This window comes from Schistocerca piceifrons, chromosome 6 (genome assembly GCF_021461385.2).
Source record: "Schistocerca piceifrons isolate TAMUIC-IGC-003096 chromosome 6, iqSchPice1.1, whole genome shotgun sequence".
Lineage (NCBI taxonomy): Eukaryota > Metazoa > Arthropoda > Insecta > Orthoptera > Acrididae > Schistocerca > Schistocerca piceifrons.
In genome coordinates this window covers 360,377,708-360,397,002 of record NC_060143.1, presented here as the reverse complement: position 1 = coordinate 360,397,002, position 19,295 = coordinate 360,377,708, and the positions used below count along the sequence as shown (strand labels likewise).

The following is a 19,295-nucleotide window of genomic DNA, read 5'->3' as shown; positions in this document are numbered from 1 at the left end:
TGAAGTCGGCCGTGCCCTTTCCAAGGAACCATTCCGGCATTTGCCTGAGGCGATTTTGGGAAATCACGGTAAACCCAAATCAAGATGGTCGGAAGTGGGTTTGAACCATCCTTCTGCTGAACGCGAGTCCAGTGTGCTAACCGCTGCGGCAACTCGCTCGGTCAAGCGTTCGTGCGACCCCTGGTTCTCAGCAGTATTTTACAATAATATGTATCTAGCAACTAAAAGTCGAATACAAAAACGTCGGATAACGCTAGCAGCTTCTTAAGAGCTTATTTTTCTTGTTCGATAACAAACAAACGTACTTACAGAGGTATAATTACAGAGAAAGTAATGTTTTAAGATTTACTTAACTTTAATTCGACCATGACTCAAGTAAAGTTTGCCACTGGCATCAGGGGCAGAATGGTAAGTAGCGTGCCCAACGCAGGGTTAATAGAAGTAAGAGGGGAAATATTTTATTGTTTGTCCTCCATCTCTGACAACTCGCGAGCAAGCGCAACTCGCACCGATTAGCTGCTGTGGTATAAATGGAAAACGGAAGTAACATGGATTTGTGAATGAGCGTTATAGAGACGATCATCTTCAAATGTGCTCCATCAGTATATGTTTGTAGCAAATAATATGAAATCAAATTAAGGCTGCCGTGGCTCTGAGCACTGCGGGACTTAAATTTCTGAGGCCATCAGTTCCTAGAACTTAGAACTACTTAAACCTAACTAACCTAATGACATCACACACATTCATGCCCGAGGCAGGATTCGAACCTGTGACCGTAGCAGTCGCGCGGTTCCAGACTGTAGCGCCTAGAAACACTCAGCCATCCCGGCCGGCAGAAGAAAAATGACTTCAGAATGTTTATCTGTGATCGTGTCTCATATTACAATTACTGTTATTAATTAATATAACATAATAATTTATGCATGGTACCAACTAGCGGTAAGAGCCGGCCGGGGTGGCCAAGCGGTTCTAGGCGCTACAGTCTGGAACCGCGCGACCGCTGCGGTCGCAGCTTCGAATCCTGCCTCGGCCATGTGTATGTGTGATATCCTTAGGTTAGTTAGGTTTAAGTAGTTCTAGGTTCTAGGGGACTGATGACCTCAGATGTTAAGTCCCATAGTGCTCAGAGCCATTTGAACCATTTTGAGCGGTAAGATCCGTAGGGGGAAGTGTGGCAAAGGGCCCTGAACAGCACAGCCGCATGCTGAGAAATAGAATAGATCTAATATACACCACCTCTGTTTTCAGAGATTGAAAGAGGAAGAAGCTTGTCCTGCTATTTTTAGTAGAAACATTTTTGAATTTGAGTAGTCAGATGCAAGGTAAGTCATTCATTGTATATTATTCTTGTTGCCTTACTTACGTGTGTTTTACCTGTATATTGATGTTTAAAAAATATCTTTTGGCCTTCAAATGTGGCTGTTTGTTATTTCATTCAGTTTGATATTATCTTCTGTAGAGTGGCGACATGGCATCGGAAAGAGTAGTTACACTACACGTCGGGAAAAGTGGCCAAGTTGGTGTTTGCCCAAATGAGTGTTAGTTACGTCCGAAAACACACACGCAATACGAGGGTCGTTTGAAAAGTCTTTGCAAAGTCCGAGAGATGGCACCACCGGCGCGTATCGAGGTCATGTTTAGTTAGTAGCATCTTTGGAAAGAACGCACACCAAGTTTCAGCCATATTGGTCTATTTCTTTGTGTTTGGCATTCGTGTGAACAAGGAAGTAGATTGATTGTCAAAAAATGGACGAAAAAGAATTTCGTGTGGTGATTAAACATTACTTTATGAAAGACAAAACGCCTCAGGAGACTAAAGAGAAGCTTGATAAACATTACATTGACTCTGCACTTTCGATTAGAACAGTTTATAAGTGGTTTCAAAATTTTCGGAGTGGCAATATGGGCACAAGTGACGCTCAATGTTCTGGACGCCTTGTGGAGGTTACGACTCCAGAAATCATTGATAAAATCCATGATAGGGTGATGGATGACGGAAGAGTTAAGGTCAGAGAGATTGCTAGTGCTGTGGGCATCTCGAAAGAACGAGTACATAATATTTTGCATAAACATTTGAACATGAGAAGGCTATCCGCAAAATGGGTTCCACGATTGCTCACTCTTGAGCAAAAACGGAATCGTGTGAAGTGTTTGCAAGGATGGTTTGCAGCTGTTCAGGAAGAATCCGCAGGACTTTAGGCATCATTTCGTCACTGTGGATGAAACGTGGATACATTACTACACTCCTGGAAATTGAAATAAGAACACCGTGAATTCATTGTCCCAGGAAGGGGAAACTTTATTGACACATTCCTGGGGTCAGATACATCACATGATCACACTGACAGAACCACAGGCACATAGACACAGGCAACAGAGCATGCACAATGTCGGCACTAGTACAGTGTATATCCACCTTACGCAGCAATGCAGGCTGCTATTCTCCCATGAAGACGATCGTGGAGATGCTGGATGTAGTCCTGTGGAACGGCTTGCCATGCCATTTCCACCTGGCACCTCAGTTGGACCAGCGTTCGTGCTGGACGTGCAGACCGCGTGAGACGACGATTCATCCAGTCCCAAACATGCTCAATGGGGGACAGATCCGGAGATCTTGCTGGCCAGGGTTGTTGACTTACACCTTCTAGAGCACGTTGGGTGGCACGGGATACATGCGGACGTGCATTGTCCTGTTGGAACAGCAAGTTCCCTTGCCGGTCTAGGAATGGTAGAACGATGGGTTCGATGACGGTTTGGATGTACCGTGCACTATTCAGTGTCCCCTCGACGATCACCAGTGGTGTACGGCCAGTGTAGGAGATCGCTCCCCACACCATGATGCCGGGTGTTGGCCCTGTGTGCCTCGGTCGTATGCAGTCCTGATTGTGGCGCTCACCTGCACGGCGCCAAACACGCATACGACCATCATTGGCACCAAGGCAGAAGCGACTGTCATCGCTGAAGACGACACGTCTCCATTCGTCCCTCCATTCACGCCTGTCGCGACACCACTGGAGGCGGGCTGCACGATGTTGGGGCGTGAGCGGAAGACGGCCTAACGGTGTGCGGGACCGTAGCCCAGCTTCATGGAGACGGTTGCGAATGGTCCTCGCCGATACCCCAGGAGCAACAGTGTCCCTAATTTGCTGGGAAGTGGCGGTGCGGTCCCCTACGGCACTGCGTAGGATCCTACGGTCTTGGCGTGCATCCGTGCGTCGCTGCGGTCCGGTCCCAGGTCGACGGGCACGTGCACCTTCCGCCGACCACTGGCGACAACATCGATGTACTGTGGAGACCTCACGCCCCACGTGTTGAGCAATTCGGCGGTACGTCCACCCGGCCTCCCGCATGCCCACTATACGCCCTCGCTCAAAGTCCGTCAACTGCACATACGGTTCACGTCCACGCTGTCGCGGCATGCTACCAGTGTTAAAGACTGCGATGGAGCTCCGTATGCCACGGCAAACTGGCTGACACTGACGGCGGCGGTGCACAAATGCTGCGCAGCTAGCGCCATTCGACGGCCAACACCGCGGTTCCTGGTGTGTCCGCTGTGCCGTGCGTGTGATCATTGCTTGTACAGCCCTCTCGCAGTGTCCGGAGCAAGTATGGTGGGTTTGACACACCGGTGTCAATGTGTTCTTTTTTCCATTTCCTGGAGTGTATATATATATATATATATATATATATATATATATAAACTATTAATGAATTGCTTATGCATGCTGGTGAAGGCGGATCGCTCTCCAATTGTACCGCCTCCTTTTTTCCGTTTTTTTAACAGGGTGTACCAAAGCTCTCCCGTGCCCACTGATTTTCGACGATGTTATAAGTTGCGCTAGGGACCACATCTACCTTCTTTCGAAGTTAGCAGGGAACTGCGCTGTTATGCGGCGGCTCGTTTCGGCCCATTCAACATCTGTCCTTCAAGTGTAACGAGCGAGTAACGGAGTTTATATTTCATACCTGTCACAGCGAATTTGTATTCGTTGGGTCTCTATTCTAATTCGAACGTTTGACTTACGCTATACGTATTCGTTTCGGAATATCGTTTCTACGTCTTCCGTTAACTATACGTGGTTAACATTATGAAGACAATTAATAACATTTGTGAAATACAACTTTGTTTGCGGAAAAAATAATGATGTTCGAAGTCGCCAGTTTTTCCACGACAAACGACTTTCAACAACTTATTATATGCATAATTATTGCAACTGATTGCCGGGAATTATATATATATATATATATATATATATATATATATATATATACATTTGAATTACAAAAAACAAATACTAAAAAAAAAATTGTATGCTGCGAGATTCGATCCGGCGACCTTCGGATTACCGCTGCGCCACGACGTTGTGGAAAATTATTAATCGTAGAAAGTATTTCACGGCAACGGTTTCTTTTAACTGTCGATTTTCTCGACAAAGGCTGAGAAGTGCATCTTGATGCTTTGCCACATTACACCTCTGGCCATGAGCTTTTATTATGCGCAGTATGGATCCAATCTGAATTTCACAATTGGCGGCCTCCCCTTGTTAGTGTGCTTTTCTTGGCGTTCTATTGTGCCGTTGCAGGACTTTGTTTAACCTTTTTCCTTCCTTTCTCTTCTGCAGAGTGCCTTTGGATCCTGTAGCCTGTAATTTCACTTGTGCCAAGTTCCGGGGTTTTGAGGGATAATTGATTAAATTATGTTTTGGAATTTATGGGATTCTGTGTGTTTGCCTGGGGTTTTTCTGGCATGTGCCCGTACGATTTCCCGTTTCCTCGCCCGGGCGTCGTACGTAAAGTTTAAGGTGAGTGAATTTTGGTAGTTCTCGTTCAGTTGTTCGGTGGGCCCGGTGACGAATTTTTTTTCCCCTGCCTGTCCTATCTCCCTGGCTTAAGGTTGGCTCCTCTGTGCCCATGCGCGAGGGTGTATGTGGGCGACGGTAATCGTTTCCTGACTTGTTTACCGTTCCTTGCCGATTCTTTGCATAGACTGCAGAATCTGTAATTTGGTCTATGCCATGTTATAGTTGCTTCAAGTTGGTTCGCACACTCCCCTTGGTAATGATATCTGCGTACCTATGAGATTGAATAATGTTTTGAACTATTGTAAGCTGGCGGTTGTCGCCGTGTGTGTAAAATTATAACTTGTAATTGAGTTTTGGTGTAATTGTATTTTGTTAATTGAGCTAATTTTATCTTGCCTACTGCTGCGATGTCAGAAATCTTAAAATCAAGCCTTGGGCTCCTTGTGAATTTTTATGTTGATAACTGATGCAGCATTTTCATGTCATGATTTATCTTTTACGTTTTGGGGAAATTTTATCTTGGCAAATCCTTGGGGTTAAATTGTGCAACTTGTGTCTATGATCTATGGAAATGTTGGGGTGGATTGCACCTTCTTGTTAGGCCTATCACTTATTGTTTTACTAAAGGCACTAAGGGATATTTGTTGAAAGATTTTTAAAAAAAAGGAATTTTAACAATCATAAATTTAATCTTATTGGTGAAGCCATATTTGTTGAGAGTTGTTATTTAAATTTCATTGTCTTCCCAGCTTGCCCTTTGCTACTGCATTAAAAGTGTTTGTTGTTTTGATTAGTGGCAGCTGCTTGCCTTAAAGAACTAAAGCTGATTTGGAAGATTGAGAATTAGTGTAACTGTTCACTCCAATAAAGCCACCCTGTTAAAAGAAAAATTTTGGTGCTACCATTTGTTTCTGCTTGTTCCCCTTCCACGGCTCAAATAAGACAGTGACCTTAAAATTGGAGACGGAGGTTTTCGCTGAAATTCTGCTTGGAATTATGCTCTCTCCCTGTTCAAACAACAGAGGGACATAGTTAATGGTACCTTCTCACCCGCTGGTAATTAATACTTACTGTCGATAATTTGTTTGCTTATGTGCTTCAGGAAGTCTTTTCTGAAAGTATTTGTATGGAGTGTAGCCATGTATGGAAGTGAAACGTGGACGATAAAGTTTGGACAACAAGAGAATAGAAGCTTTCGAAATATGGTGCTACAGAAGGATGCTGAAGATTAGATGGGTAGATCACATAACTAATGAGGAGGTACTGAATAGAATTGGAGAGAAGAGAAATTTGTGGCGCATCTTGACTAGAAGAAGGGATCGATTGGTAGGACATGTTCTGAGGCATCAAGGGATCACCAATTTAGTATTGGAGGGCAGCGCGGAGGGTAAAAATCGTAGAGGGAGACCAAGAGATAAATACACTAAACAGATTCAGAAGGATGTAGGTTGCAGTAGGTACTGGGAGATGAAGAAGCTTGCACAGGATAGAGTAGCATGGAGAACTGCATCAAACCAGTCTCAGGACTGAAGACAACAACAACAACAACAACAACGCCAGATTTGCGTAGGAGGAAATACTGTCCTCTCAGAATCATTTGCGAATTGAAAAAATTCAATGAACCAGCGAATTGTCTGCGAGAAGGAAGGAAGATAAGGCTCCAGTGGAGACAGAGAACAAGTCCGGATTGGTCAAAAATGGAGAAGTAAACATCCAATTTCTTTTTCAAAGGAGCTCCTCCGTTGTTAGCCTTGCAGAATTCAGAAAAACCGCGGGAAATGTGAATCTGGAGGGTCGAACAGTTTGTACCCTGCTGCAGTGTAGAAGGGCCTGCGAAGTTACATAACAGAGCGGTCACGAGTGCCGCTACCGTTGATGCAGCGATCGTTGCGTGGGCCACGTGCAGGTTATGCACATGTAATCACAGGTAATCGCGGCTCTTTTGTTATTTCATTTTCCCTGGAACAGATCCCGGACGGCCTCGCTGGAGGCTCCGTCCCTTCGACCTCTGCTGACGGCGACTGCTGGCCCGCGGCCGGCGCATGCAGACTCTCGCGGCGTGCAGCAACTGCGGTAACCCTCGAGGGTGATGGGATCTTGCGGGGCTTTCCCGGGGTATTCGACTACACATTAGGGACAGCGTGGTCGGTCTGGAACAAAACGTACGGCGTAGGCGCATTGCTCAATCTAATGTGACAAGATCACTAATGTTGAGAGACAAGATATACACTAATCTTCTGTACCATAAGGATCACTAACCGAACCAAAACCAAAAGCACTAATAAAGTAAAATTATTCATAAAACTTATTCCATTCCATCTCGGCATGGTGGTGCAGCAACCTTCTATTCTACCATTTAAAAAACAGTCGAAGGTTCCACAACGTGCTTTATTAGCTCAAGAGTGACGCGTTTCGCCCGGATAGGGCATCATCAGTTTATATTTACAAAATCAGAAATTTTGTTCCAAAAAGTATACGTCGAAGAAGGTTTGAGACCGAATAAAACGTACTAAAAGGCAGCCTTATGGAGGCTTCGACAGCCATAGCAGTGCAGAACAGGACCTTATACTTGAGAGAACAAAGAACAGTGTGCAACTGACGAATGTTTTTTAAATAGTAAAAGTAGTCATAGTAGGTGGTGTGGTATTAGTAGCGTAAGTATACTACTGGCCATTAAAATTGCTACGCCACGAAGATGACGTGCGTCAGACGTGAAATTTAACGGACAGGAAGAAGATGCTGTGATATGGAAATGATTACCTTTTCAGAGCATTCACACAAGGTCGGCGCCGGTGGCGACACATACAATGTGCTGACATGAGGAAAGTTTCCAACAGATTTCTCATGCACAAACAGCAATTGACCGGCGTTGCCTGGTAAAATGTTGTTGTGATGCCTCGTGTAAGGAGGAGAAATGCGTACCATCACGTTTCCGACATTGATAAAGGTGGGATTGTAGCCTATCGCGATTGCGGTTTTTCGTATCGCGACATTGCTGCTCGCGTTGGTCGAGATCCAATGACTGTTGGCAGAATATGGAATCGGTGGGTTCAGGAGGGTAATACGGAACGCCGTGCTGGATCCCAACGGCCTCGTATCTCTACCAGTCGGGATGACAGGCATGTTATCCGCATGGCTGTAACGGATCGTGAGGCCACATCTCGATCCCTGAGTCAACAGATGGGGACGTTTGAAACACAACAACCATCTGCACGAACAGTTCGACGACGCAGCATGGACTATCAGTTCGGAGACCATGGCTGCGGTTAACCTTGATGCTGCATCACAGACAGGAGCGCCTGCGATGGTGTACTCGACGACGAACCTGGATGCACGAATGGCAAGACGTCATTTTTTCGGATGAATCCAGATTCTGTTTACAGCCTCATGATGGTCGCATCCGTATTTGGCGACATCGCGGTGAACGCACATTGGAAGCGTGTATTTGGCATCGCCATACTGGCGTATCACCCGTCGTGATCGTATGGGGTGCCATTGGTTACACGTCTCGGTCACCTCTTGTTCGCGTTGACGGCGCTTTGAACAGTGGACGTTACGTTTCAGACGTGTTACTACCCGTTGCTCTACCCTTCATTCGATCTCTGCGAAACCCTACATTTCAGCAGGATAATGCACGACCGCATGTTGCAGGTCCTGTAAGGGCCTTTCTGGATACGGAAAATGTTCGACTGTTGCCCTGGCTAGCACATTCTCCAGATCTCTCAGCAACTGAAAAGTCTGGTCAATGCTGGCCGAGCAACTGGCTCCTCACAATACGCCAGTCACTACTCTTGATGAACTGTGATATCGTGTTAAAGTTGCATGGGCAGCTGTACCTGTACACGCCATCCAAGCTCTGTTTGACTAAACGCCCAGGCGTATCAAAGCCGTTATTACGGCCAGAGGTGGCTGTTCTGGGTACTGATTTCTCAGGATCTATGCACCCAAAATGCATGAAAATGTAATCACATGTCAGTTCTAGTATAATACATTTGTCCAATGAATACCCGTTTATCATCTGAGTTTCTTCTTGGTGTAGCAATTTTAATGGCCAGTGGTTTATTATTGAAAATTCTTCGTGTACTAAAATCGTAACGATGATAGTAGTAGTAGTAGTAGTAGTAGTAGTTACATAGATCGCGTGCAGTGTCACATTAATCCTCTTCTTCTATTCCTTCTCTGTTTTTCCTCTCCTAAACAGCGGGTCATATCCTCTGTTTTGCTGAGCATGATTATATCAATTTGAAAAATACTGTGGAAAGAGCAGTTAGCTTCGGGCGATGATCCGGAGACCGAATGTTGTAACTTGGAATGACGACACCAATAATGAAAAATACGTGTTTGAAAACTTCCTGCATGCCACGATTTTCCAGAAATTCTTTCATACTGAAACTCAGAAAAAAATGCTGACACTACTAATTATTCACATCGCGAACATCCTGACTGAAACAATAATTAACATGATAATATGTCGGCTTGTCGACACGTGTATCATGACATCTTATGATCCCACCGAGCAACTGAAACTACTTACACCTTACGCACAGCGCGAATAAAAACGGTAAGTCACGAAACATTGTCGGCAGACAATTTTACCACGTGGCACAGCTTCACTATCTGTTGCTCCTTGACTACGATGTACATAACAATACGTGCATCTATAGTAAAAATAAACTTACAAAAACTGCCAAAAATTGTAAATACAGTGCTATAGCCTCCCGATGTTGGTACTGTTTATTGCCAGATAAGAGTCCATTCCCCCCACAAAATTTTCTATTTGCAGAGTCATCTCCGCATATGAGGAGTCAAAATTAAGAAAGGGTTTATAAAAGTAATTAAACAAACTAATAAATAGTAGTACACACTGACAACATTCAAGTTGCTGTATACAGCTCATTAATATGTGGTATCATGGATATACATACTAAAGGGATCACTGTAAAACCGTTCGTTCCAGAGCTTACGTATAAATTCTGAAGCTAGACAGGTGAGATAAACAACAAACTGGTTACGTGATTTAACATGTGATAGAACATCGGAGTTTAACGTCATAATAATGTATGATATACCAAACTGCATCTAGTGTATGTAAAAAAGGATATTGAGATCTATGAAAATACTGTCTATTATGAAACTGTTAATGCTTTTATGTAAGCTTCATTGTATATAATTTACTTATTGTTCTGAAGTAATAGCGTGGCATTAAGCGGTGAGATTCTGACCCATGTTAAATCACATGTGCAACTTGTTTGTTACTCCACTTGTCTAACTACAAGATATGCTTCAGTATATGTGCGTGCGTCATACGGTACTAATCCCTAGATATGGATTTTTCTGTATTCTATTTCGTATGGATAGTTATGAGCTGTATAGAGCGACTTGAATGTTTTCATTACGCAACTGGTTGGCTGAAAACTGGACATACAGAAAATTTTCACCATGTATTCTTTATATGCATTTTTTAAAGCTTTTCGTAAATACTGAGTACTTTCTTCATTTTTGGCTCCAGATACCTGTGGATGAATCGGTTAGTCGAAACCAGTAGCCATTTAAAAAATGCTCTTTGGTCAAGACAGTCTATTACTCGGTAGTAAATTCTTGTGGGATCAGAGTATCGGTATCCCTGTGGAATAACGTCGTACATACAACTTAGTACTGTTTGTTGGTGTGGTCGTAACAGAAGAATCTGTAGTTAATTATTCAATAGTACTACGAAGAGGTGAGGGAACTAAATGTAAATCAAGTATGAAGAGAGAGAGAGAGAGAGAGAGAGAGAGAGAGAGAGAGAGAGAGAGAGCGAGAGAGAGACTGACGGTAGTCTGTTTTTTAGCTGAGGACACCTGATCTAAAATGGAAAGTAACAGCTTAGTATAACAGTATATACGGTTGTATGTGGGAATTAATCAAAATGTTATTGGCAGCTCCAAAGAAAAGAACTATACCATATTTGATACACAAAATCTCGCTAATTTGGATTTGGATCTGAAAGCAGGAAAGAGAAATTTTTTGCGAGGCCTGGAACGTATATCTGAAACACAGGATAGACGCCATAGGAGGGGGAGAGTTTATTGCAGTCGACAAAAATATTGTTCTACAGAGGTTCAAATTGAGCCTGACTGCGATGTTAACCCGACGTGAAACCGGCCTAGGTGAACCAAAGTTAATTACCGAGTGTTTTTACCGGCCAACAGATTCCGCCGTAGCAGTTGTGGAACCACTCAAGAAAAGTCTACGCTCAGTAGAGCGGAAAAACCCCGATCGTGCAGTATTAGTTGGAAGCGACTTCAAACCCACCGAGTGTAGACTGAGACGTCTATCGATTTATTGCAGATGTTATGGACAGTCAGTCTTGGGAAGTTGAATCGTTTCTCCGAAAACTGTCCAGCGCAACTAGTGCGACAACCAACAGGCAATGGAAATGTTTTCAACCCGTAGCTAAAGACAGACCAGTGTCACTTTAGAGGCAAGGATCAATAATCTTGATGCTATCATAACCACAATGTTTACTGAAGTTAATAAATAAATATCTATAAATATAGGAGAGTTTGGTGTTGGGAAGAGAGAGATAAGCAGTTGTTAGTATCCAGCTTGTACAGTGAATGGAATTCATTTAGTTCCAGTGTGACAGACGTAGAGGAATTATGTGAAAAGTTTAAACTGATTCTAAATATCGCTCTGGAGAAGTATGTGTCTAGTAAGTGGATTACGGACGGAAAAGCCCCTCCGTGGTTTAATAACAAAATTCGAGAAATATCGAGGGAGCAGAGATTATTACACTGATGGCTCAAAACAGAACGCTGATATGTCAGCAGGAGAAACTTAACAGAAATTCGTGCGTCTCTAAAAACATTGGTGGGCGAAGCATTCAACTATTTCCACCGTCGTATCCTAGCACAAGATGTTACAGAGAAGCCGATAAAATAATTCGGGGTCGAAAGATTGAATCCATTCACTAGTCGATCGGTCTGGTCTGACAAAAGAAGAAAGGAACTGGAAACCTGAAGTTCTAAATTTTGCGTTTAAAAAATCATTCATGCAGGACGATCATTACAGACTTCCATCTCCAGAACGACGCACAGACTCTCGCATGGAGGAAACATAGGCATCTCTGGTGCTGAGAAGCAACTGAAAGGGTTCGAAACAGATAAGTCGCTAGTTTCGGATGGAATCCCAATTCGATTTTACAGAGAGTGCTCTTCGGCATTGGCCCCTTACTATGTTTGGCTTTTATCGCAAATCTCTCGCCCAGCGCAAAGGAACAAGCGACTGGGAAAAAGCGCTGAAGACGTCTGTATGTAAGAAGAATAAACGAACAAACCCGAAAAATTACAAATCAATATCCTTATCATTACTTTGCTGCATAATTATTGAGCATAATCTAACTTCGAATATAATACAGTTCCTTGGGCCAGGAAAGCTTATTTTCGCGAAACTGTGCGGTTTTAGAAAGCATCGCTCGCGCGAAACTCAGCTTGCTCTTTTTCCACATTATATCCTGCGAACCATGGATGAAGGACAACAGGCAGATTTCACGTTCGTTGACTTTCGGAAAGCATTTCAAACAGTACCCCATTCCAGATTGTTAACGAATGTCTGAGTATACGGAATAGATTACCAGAGATCTGAGTGGCTCTAAAACTTTTTAAGTGATCGAACCCTTTACCTTGTCCTCTATGGCGAGTGTTGACCAAAGAAAAGTATATCACGACGAGTGGCGCAGGCAAGTGTGATAGGACCACTCCTATTCTCTGTGTACATAAATGATCTGAAGGACAGGCTGAACAGTAATCTGCGACTGCTTGCCGATGATGTCGTGGCGTACGGGATGGCGTTGTCGTTGAGCGACTGTAGGAGGATACAAGATGACTGACAAAATTTCCGGTACATGTAGAAAATAGTGAGTTAATGCAGATGTAAAGGGAAAACAGTTCCTTAATTTTCGATTGCAGTTTTAGCAGTGAGATGCTTGACACAGTCACATCGATTAAATAACTACGCATAACGTTACAAAGCGATATACAATGGAACGAGCATGAAAGGACGGTAGCAAGGAAGGCGAATGGTCGACTTCGGTTTATTCGGAGGATTCTAGGAAACTGTAGCTCATTTATAAAGTTCAAATGGTTCAAATTTCTCTGAGCACTATGGGACTTAACACCTGAGGTCATCAGTCCCCTAGACTTAGAACTAGTTAAACCTAACTAACCTAAGGACATCACTCACATCGATGCCCGAGGCATGATTTGATCCTGCGACCGTAGCAGCAGTGCGGTTCCGGACTGAAGCGCCTAGAACCGCTCGGCCACAGCGGCCGGCTCATTTATAAACGATACGGCGTATAGAATACTAGTACGACCCAGTCCTATCTACCGCTCGAGTGTCCTGGGATCCCCGCCAGGTCGGATTAAAGCAAGAGATCGAAGCAATTCAAAGGCATGCCGCTAGATTCGTTATCGGTAGATTCGGTCAACTATTACGGAGACGTTTTGTGAACTCAAACGGAAATCCCTGGACTGAAGACGACGTTCGTTCCACATAACTCTACTGATAAAATGTGGAGAACAGGCATTTGCGGCTGACTACAGTACGATTCATTGCCGCCAACGTATATTTCGCATAAGGATCAAGAAGGCTAAATATGAGAAATTAGGGCTCTTAGGGAGGCGTGTAGACAGTCGTTTTCCCTTATCTCCATTTGCAGGTGGAACAGGGAAAAGGGTATGATGAGTAGTCTACATCTACATCCATAATCCGCAAGCCACCTGACGGTGTGTGGCGGAGGGTACCTTGATTACCTCTATCGGTTCTCCCTTCTATTCCAGTCTCGTATTGTTCGTGGAAAGAAGGATTGTCGGTATGCCTCTGTGTGGGCTCTAATCTCTCTGATTTTATCCTCATGGTCTCTTCGCGAGATATACGTAGGAGGGAGCAATATACTGCTTGACTCCTCGGTGAAGGTATGTTCTCGAAACTTTAACAAAAGCCCGTACCGAGCTACTGAGCGTCTCCCCTGCAGAGTCTTCCACTGGAGTTTATCTATCATCTCCGTAACGCTTTCGCGATTACTAAATGATCCTGTAACGAAGCGCGCTGCTCTCCGTTGGATCTTCTCTATCTCTTCTATCAACCCTAGCTGGTACGGATCCCACACTGCTAAGCAGTATTCAAGCAGTGGGCGAACAAGCGTACTGTAACCTACTTCCTTTGTTTTCGGATTGCATTTCCTTAGGATTCTTCCAATGAATCTCAATCTGACATCTGCTTTACTGACGATCAACTTTATATGATCATTCCATTTTAAATCACTGCCAATGCGTACTCCCAGATAATTTATGGAATTAACTGTTTCCAGTTGCTGACCTGCTATATTGTAGCTAAATGATAAGGGATCTTTCTTTCTATGTATTCGCAGCACATTACACTTGTCTACATTGAGATTCAATTGCCATTCCCTGCACCATGCGTCAATTCGCTGCAGATCCTCCTGCATTTCAGCACAATTTTCCATTGTTATAACCTCTCGATATACCACAGCATCATCCGCAAAAAGCCTCAGTGTACTTCCGATGTCATCCACAAGGTCATTTATGCCTATTGTGAATAGCAACGGTCCTACGACACTCCCGTGCGGCACACCTGAAATCACTCTTACTTTGGAAGACTTCTCTCCATTGAGAATGACATGCTGCGTTCTGTTATCTAGGAACTCTTCAATTCAATCACACAATTGGTCTGATAGTCCATATGCTCTTACTTTGTTCATTAAACGATTGTGGGGAACTGTATCGAACGCCTTGCGGAAGTCAAGAAACACGGCATCTACCTGGGAACCTGCGTCTATGGCCCTCTGAGTCTCGTGAACGAATAGCGCGAGCTGGGTTTCACACGATCGTCTTTTTAGTGGTACATAGCACCCTCAGTAATGCTCCATATGGTGGCTTGGGGATTTTCTATGTAGATGTAGACGTAGATGATGTGACGCAGAAAGAAAAGCATAGCAACCGAAGAATGATCATGGTATTAGATTACTGAATAACTATAACGTTTCTCAAGAAACTGAACTTCTTTCGGATCATCCGTCTTCTGACTGGTGTGATTCGGTCCGCTACCATTTCCTATCCTGTGTCAACCTCCTTGTCTCATACGAGCACTAACACGAAACGTCCTCAATTACTTTTGTATATTGCAATTTCCCTCTACAACTTTTACCGTGTACGTCTTGCTCCACCGGCCGGAGTGGCCGAGCGGTTCTAGGCGCTTCAGTCTGGAACTGCGCGACCGCTACGGTCGCAGGTTCGAATCCTGCCTCGGGCATGGATGTGTGTGTCTTTCTTAGGTTAGTTAGGTTTAAGTAGTTCTAAGTACTAGGGGACCGATGACCTCAGATGTTAAGTCCCATAGTGCTCAGAGCGATTTAGAGCCATGTCTTACTCTGGTGCCATGGAAGGTATTTCCCGATGCCTTAAATATGTATTATCGTCCTATCCTTTTCTCCACTGGGGGCCGAACCGCACAATAACCTTGGGTTCGGTGTGGGGCGGCGGTGGGGTGAGTGGACTGCTGTAGCCTGTTGTAGGGCTGTGAACCACTGAGGGCTACGGCGGGGACGAAGCCTCTCCGACGTTTCTACGTTCCCAGTTCAGTACAATACAAGCAAATGATACCTAGCCTTGGTTTCAGCACCTTCTCTCTCTCTCTCTCTCTTTTCCCCCACCACAGTTGCACAAGCGTATCACAGACTGTCTCGTGGGACGAAAGCGGATGTCAATAGGGACGAAAGCGGATGTCACCTTTATGCAACGAACCTAGTGAAGCTCGAGAAGAAGATTGCGTGAAGTCCTGCTGTTATCCAACCTCTGTTATGCAATGTTTGTTCCTTGCAGATATTACAGAGGAAGTCGGTGAACCCTAGCGTTAAATGAGGCGTTTATCTGTTTCCCATCAAACTCAGGAAAAGATACCTGTCTTCCAGGTTTGCACAATAAATCGTGGAGTATTCTCAGAACGCAGTACTGTCATCATGAATATGCAAATTTTATTTACCGATTTTACGAGAAACGTAAACTCAATACAACCATTAACAGCTTTTCTTTTTTACACTAACTTGAGTTTTACGCTCGGATGAAGTCTCCTCGTTTCTTTTTCCCTGGATTAACAGAGCGTATTTGTAGGTGTGGTCGCTTCAGTTTTGCTTACCAATATTCTGAGAGACGCATTGTTTTGAAAAAGTAATACGTTCAATTTGCAAAACCCTAATTTAATTGCAATCTAGATTCAAAATTAATTACGTAACGGGTAACAACACACGAGATTTTGAAGTTGGTTTCCCTCGTGGTTTGTTTTCAGTCTAATGACTTCGAAGAAGCAGAAAATTTAAGTTACGAAGATGGTGCTCGGCCAGAAGAAAGGCCGGCCGGAGTGGCCCTGCGGTTCTGGGCGCTACAGTCTGGAGCCGCGTGACCGCTACGGTTGCAGGTTCGAATCCTGCTTCGGGCATGGATGTGTGTGATGTCCTTAGGTTAGTTAGGTTTAAATAATTCTAAGTTCTAGGGGACTTATGACCTCAGCAGTTGAGTCCCATAGTGCTCAGAGCCATTTGAACCATTTTTGAAGCAGAAGAAAGCACAAACGGTATGTGGCACATCGGGTTTTCATCCATGGCTAGGATACAGCAGAAGTCTTGTAGTGAGGGTTACAAAATAGTAACAGTTTAAGGATAAAAGCGTGATATATTGTCGTGTAGACGATTTCTTGGCAATTGAATATGCCTTTTACGCAAGATAAATATCGGGGAAAACAGTATATTAGTTGAGTCTTCTAGGAACTTATGTTCTCGGAATTTAAACAATAAACAAAACCATGATGCACATGGCCTCTCTCGCATCGTCTGGCACTGGAGTTGGATAAGCACATGCGTGACATTTTCTCACGTACTGAAGTGGTTGAGCATTCCTTCCGAACTAATAACGGTAGGCAGCCCGCTCGATTGGCCGTGCGGTCTAACGCACGGCTTTCTGGGCGGGAAGGAGCGGCAGGTCCCCGGCACGAATCCGCCCGGCGGACTTGTGTCGAGCTCCGGTGAACCGGCCAGTCTGTGGATGGTTTTTAGGCGGTTTTCCATCTACCTCGGCGAATGTGGGCTGGTTCCCCTTATTCCGCCTCAGTTACACTATGACGGCGATTGCTGCACAAATAAGTTCTCCACGTACGCGTACACCACCATTACTATACCACGCAAACATAGCGGTTACACTCGTCTGGTGTGAGACGTTCCCTGGGGCGTCCACCGGGGGCCTAACCGCATAATAACCCTGGGTTCGGTGTGGGACGGCGGAGGGGTGAAGTGGACTGCGGTAGTCGTTGTGGGGTTGTGGACCACTGCGGCAGCGGCGGGGACGGAGCCTCTCCGTCGTTTCTAGGTCCCCGGTTAACATACAATACAATACAATAACGGTAGGTAAAAAAATGTCAGCTATAATATAAGCTGATAGTTCTTGAGTTATCTCCTGTGGGAAAGCTAATGGGAAAATCAAACATACCTTTTTTTCGAATAATTATGCCGTGGGAAAAATTGGGAAATATAAATACGAACGCCTCGACTGAAATTTGGAACCGTTTCTTCAAAAATGAGCCAATGCGCTGAGGAACCTCTGCCACGCGCGATGAGTGTAGCAGGCAGAACAGGAACGTGGCTGAAGGATTACCGATAACTGACCGAAGACGCAAGAAGCTATTTCGTAGAATGGATGGACGTCAGTTCAGATGTAGGATTACCAGTAATACACTCCCGTATTCGATACGTTCCTTGCGATGGACTCGGACAGAGTTTAAAAATGTGTCTTGTGAGTTGTGACTACGTCGCCGGGAAATTGAATGACTGAGGCATCTCTGCTGTAACAATGCTTCCAGGTCAGCAAGCGCCTCACGGACTGGAAAACTGAGCTGGACAATTCGTGGCCGCGGGTTTACCAGCGTATTCCAGGAAAGCTCCTTACCACTGTCTTTATGTGTTTGAACTTCAGCCAAGTACGAACCGTACGTGACTATCACAGCATCGCAGGTGACGTGACAGGAGCAGCAAGTAGAAATGTTCACCTAATGGCACGTCCAAGCAGTACTTTTGGAGCTTGGTTTTATGTCAACTTTTTTGTGGTGCTTTCTGCAGCACGCCTAGTCGTACCGATGTCTGTCTCCACGCAATGAACCACCATCATTCATCATAGAGATTTTTCGTTCTTACGCAATGCTGTACTGCGACAAATTACTTTGTGATGCTTACAGAACTGAAGATGGTAGTGTAGAACGAAACTGGTTATCTTGTAACTGACTTGCAACCGTAACACAAACAAACTGTTCTTACCGAGCGTGCTCTGCGACACGAGTTAACAGCGCCTGCCGAGGAAGCTCACATTAAGGAAGATAAAAAATCTCGGTCGCTTCTTACACAACATGATCTGGCGCAGTTCCAGGGAAAACTGGAAGAATACACGGAAAATTTAGTGTAAATCGATCTCTCCAACAAACTATGAGATGTGGTAAGCTCTTTTAGATGATCTTGGCCTCTGAATGGTGAATCATATCATATGCTAAGACATGGCATGCCGCACGTTGGAGAAGTATTTTAAAGACTGTACAACAAAGTTGTAAGGAACACCTTACTTAAGCATCCAACTGAACCAACAATCTCCAACAGTGAGTCATCAATGAGCGTGAAATGACATACGAAGATACCAGCAGAATGCTTAGAGACCGCACTTTTGGGACAGTGCCGTAAAGGAGGCTATCGAAGTTGGAGTATCGAATAATTAAATCAACAGAAGCAGGGAGAGGGAGGGTACGTCTTAGAATTCGGAGCTCAGTTTGTCTAGGTCTTAAAGGAAATCATATCTATGTGACATCGACAACGCCTCGAGACCTGACTTGCAGCAGTAACACCGCTGCAGGGGGCGGAAAAACAATTGGTGTTACTAAAATGGTAGCGTGTAGCTCAATCTGTGGACAGTCGATATACGCACTCGTCAGTCCTCACTTTCTAGCGATATCTAAAAGGCTGAAAAAATCAAAATGTGAAGATTATGACTTCTAATCGGATGTTTGTTACAATTACATTTTCATAGTGAGCCCTAGATTTGTAGCTGTATACCCTATGCCAGTTATGCCAGTTTTGAATCCCGTGTTGCCACTATTGTCAAGATCGTTAATGTTAGTTCCATACAGCAAAAAAAAGTGTTTTGTTGTGCTTTCAGTAGTTTTTTTTTTCTTCCCATCTCTTGACTCGCAGAGCTTCACTTTCGCACAAAGTGACTCTACATAGTTTTGAATACAGGTTGATACTTAAATGACATTGCGTCTTAGGAAGGCGCCTTGGTACAAGTGTTGGAAAAATTCGTCGAACGAGGATTCTGTGAGCTCTCTCTTTCATGGGTAAATTTCTTTTCTCAGGACTCTTTCAATGAATCTCAATATAGTATCTGCTTTCCTTAAAACTAGTTT

At 44.3% G+C, this 19,295-nt stretch overlaps 1 protein-coding gene across 2 annotated transcripts in view; it reads right to left on the bottom strand.

Moving 5' to 3' along the window:
* Positions 1-19,295, bottom strand: part of LOC124802956 (ATP-binding cassette subfamily G member 4-like) — a 486,150-nt gene that overhangs the window by 245,478 nt on the left and 221,377 nt on the right. The gene's annotated exons all lie outside the window — the stretch shown is intronic.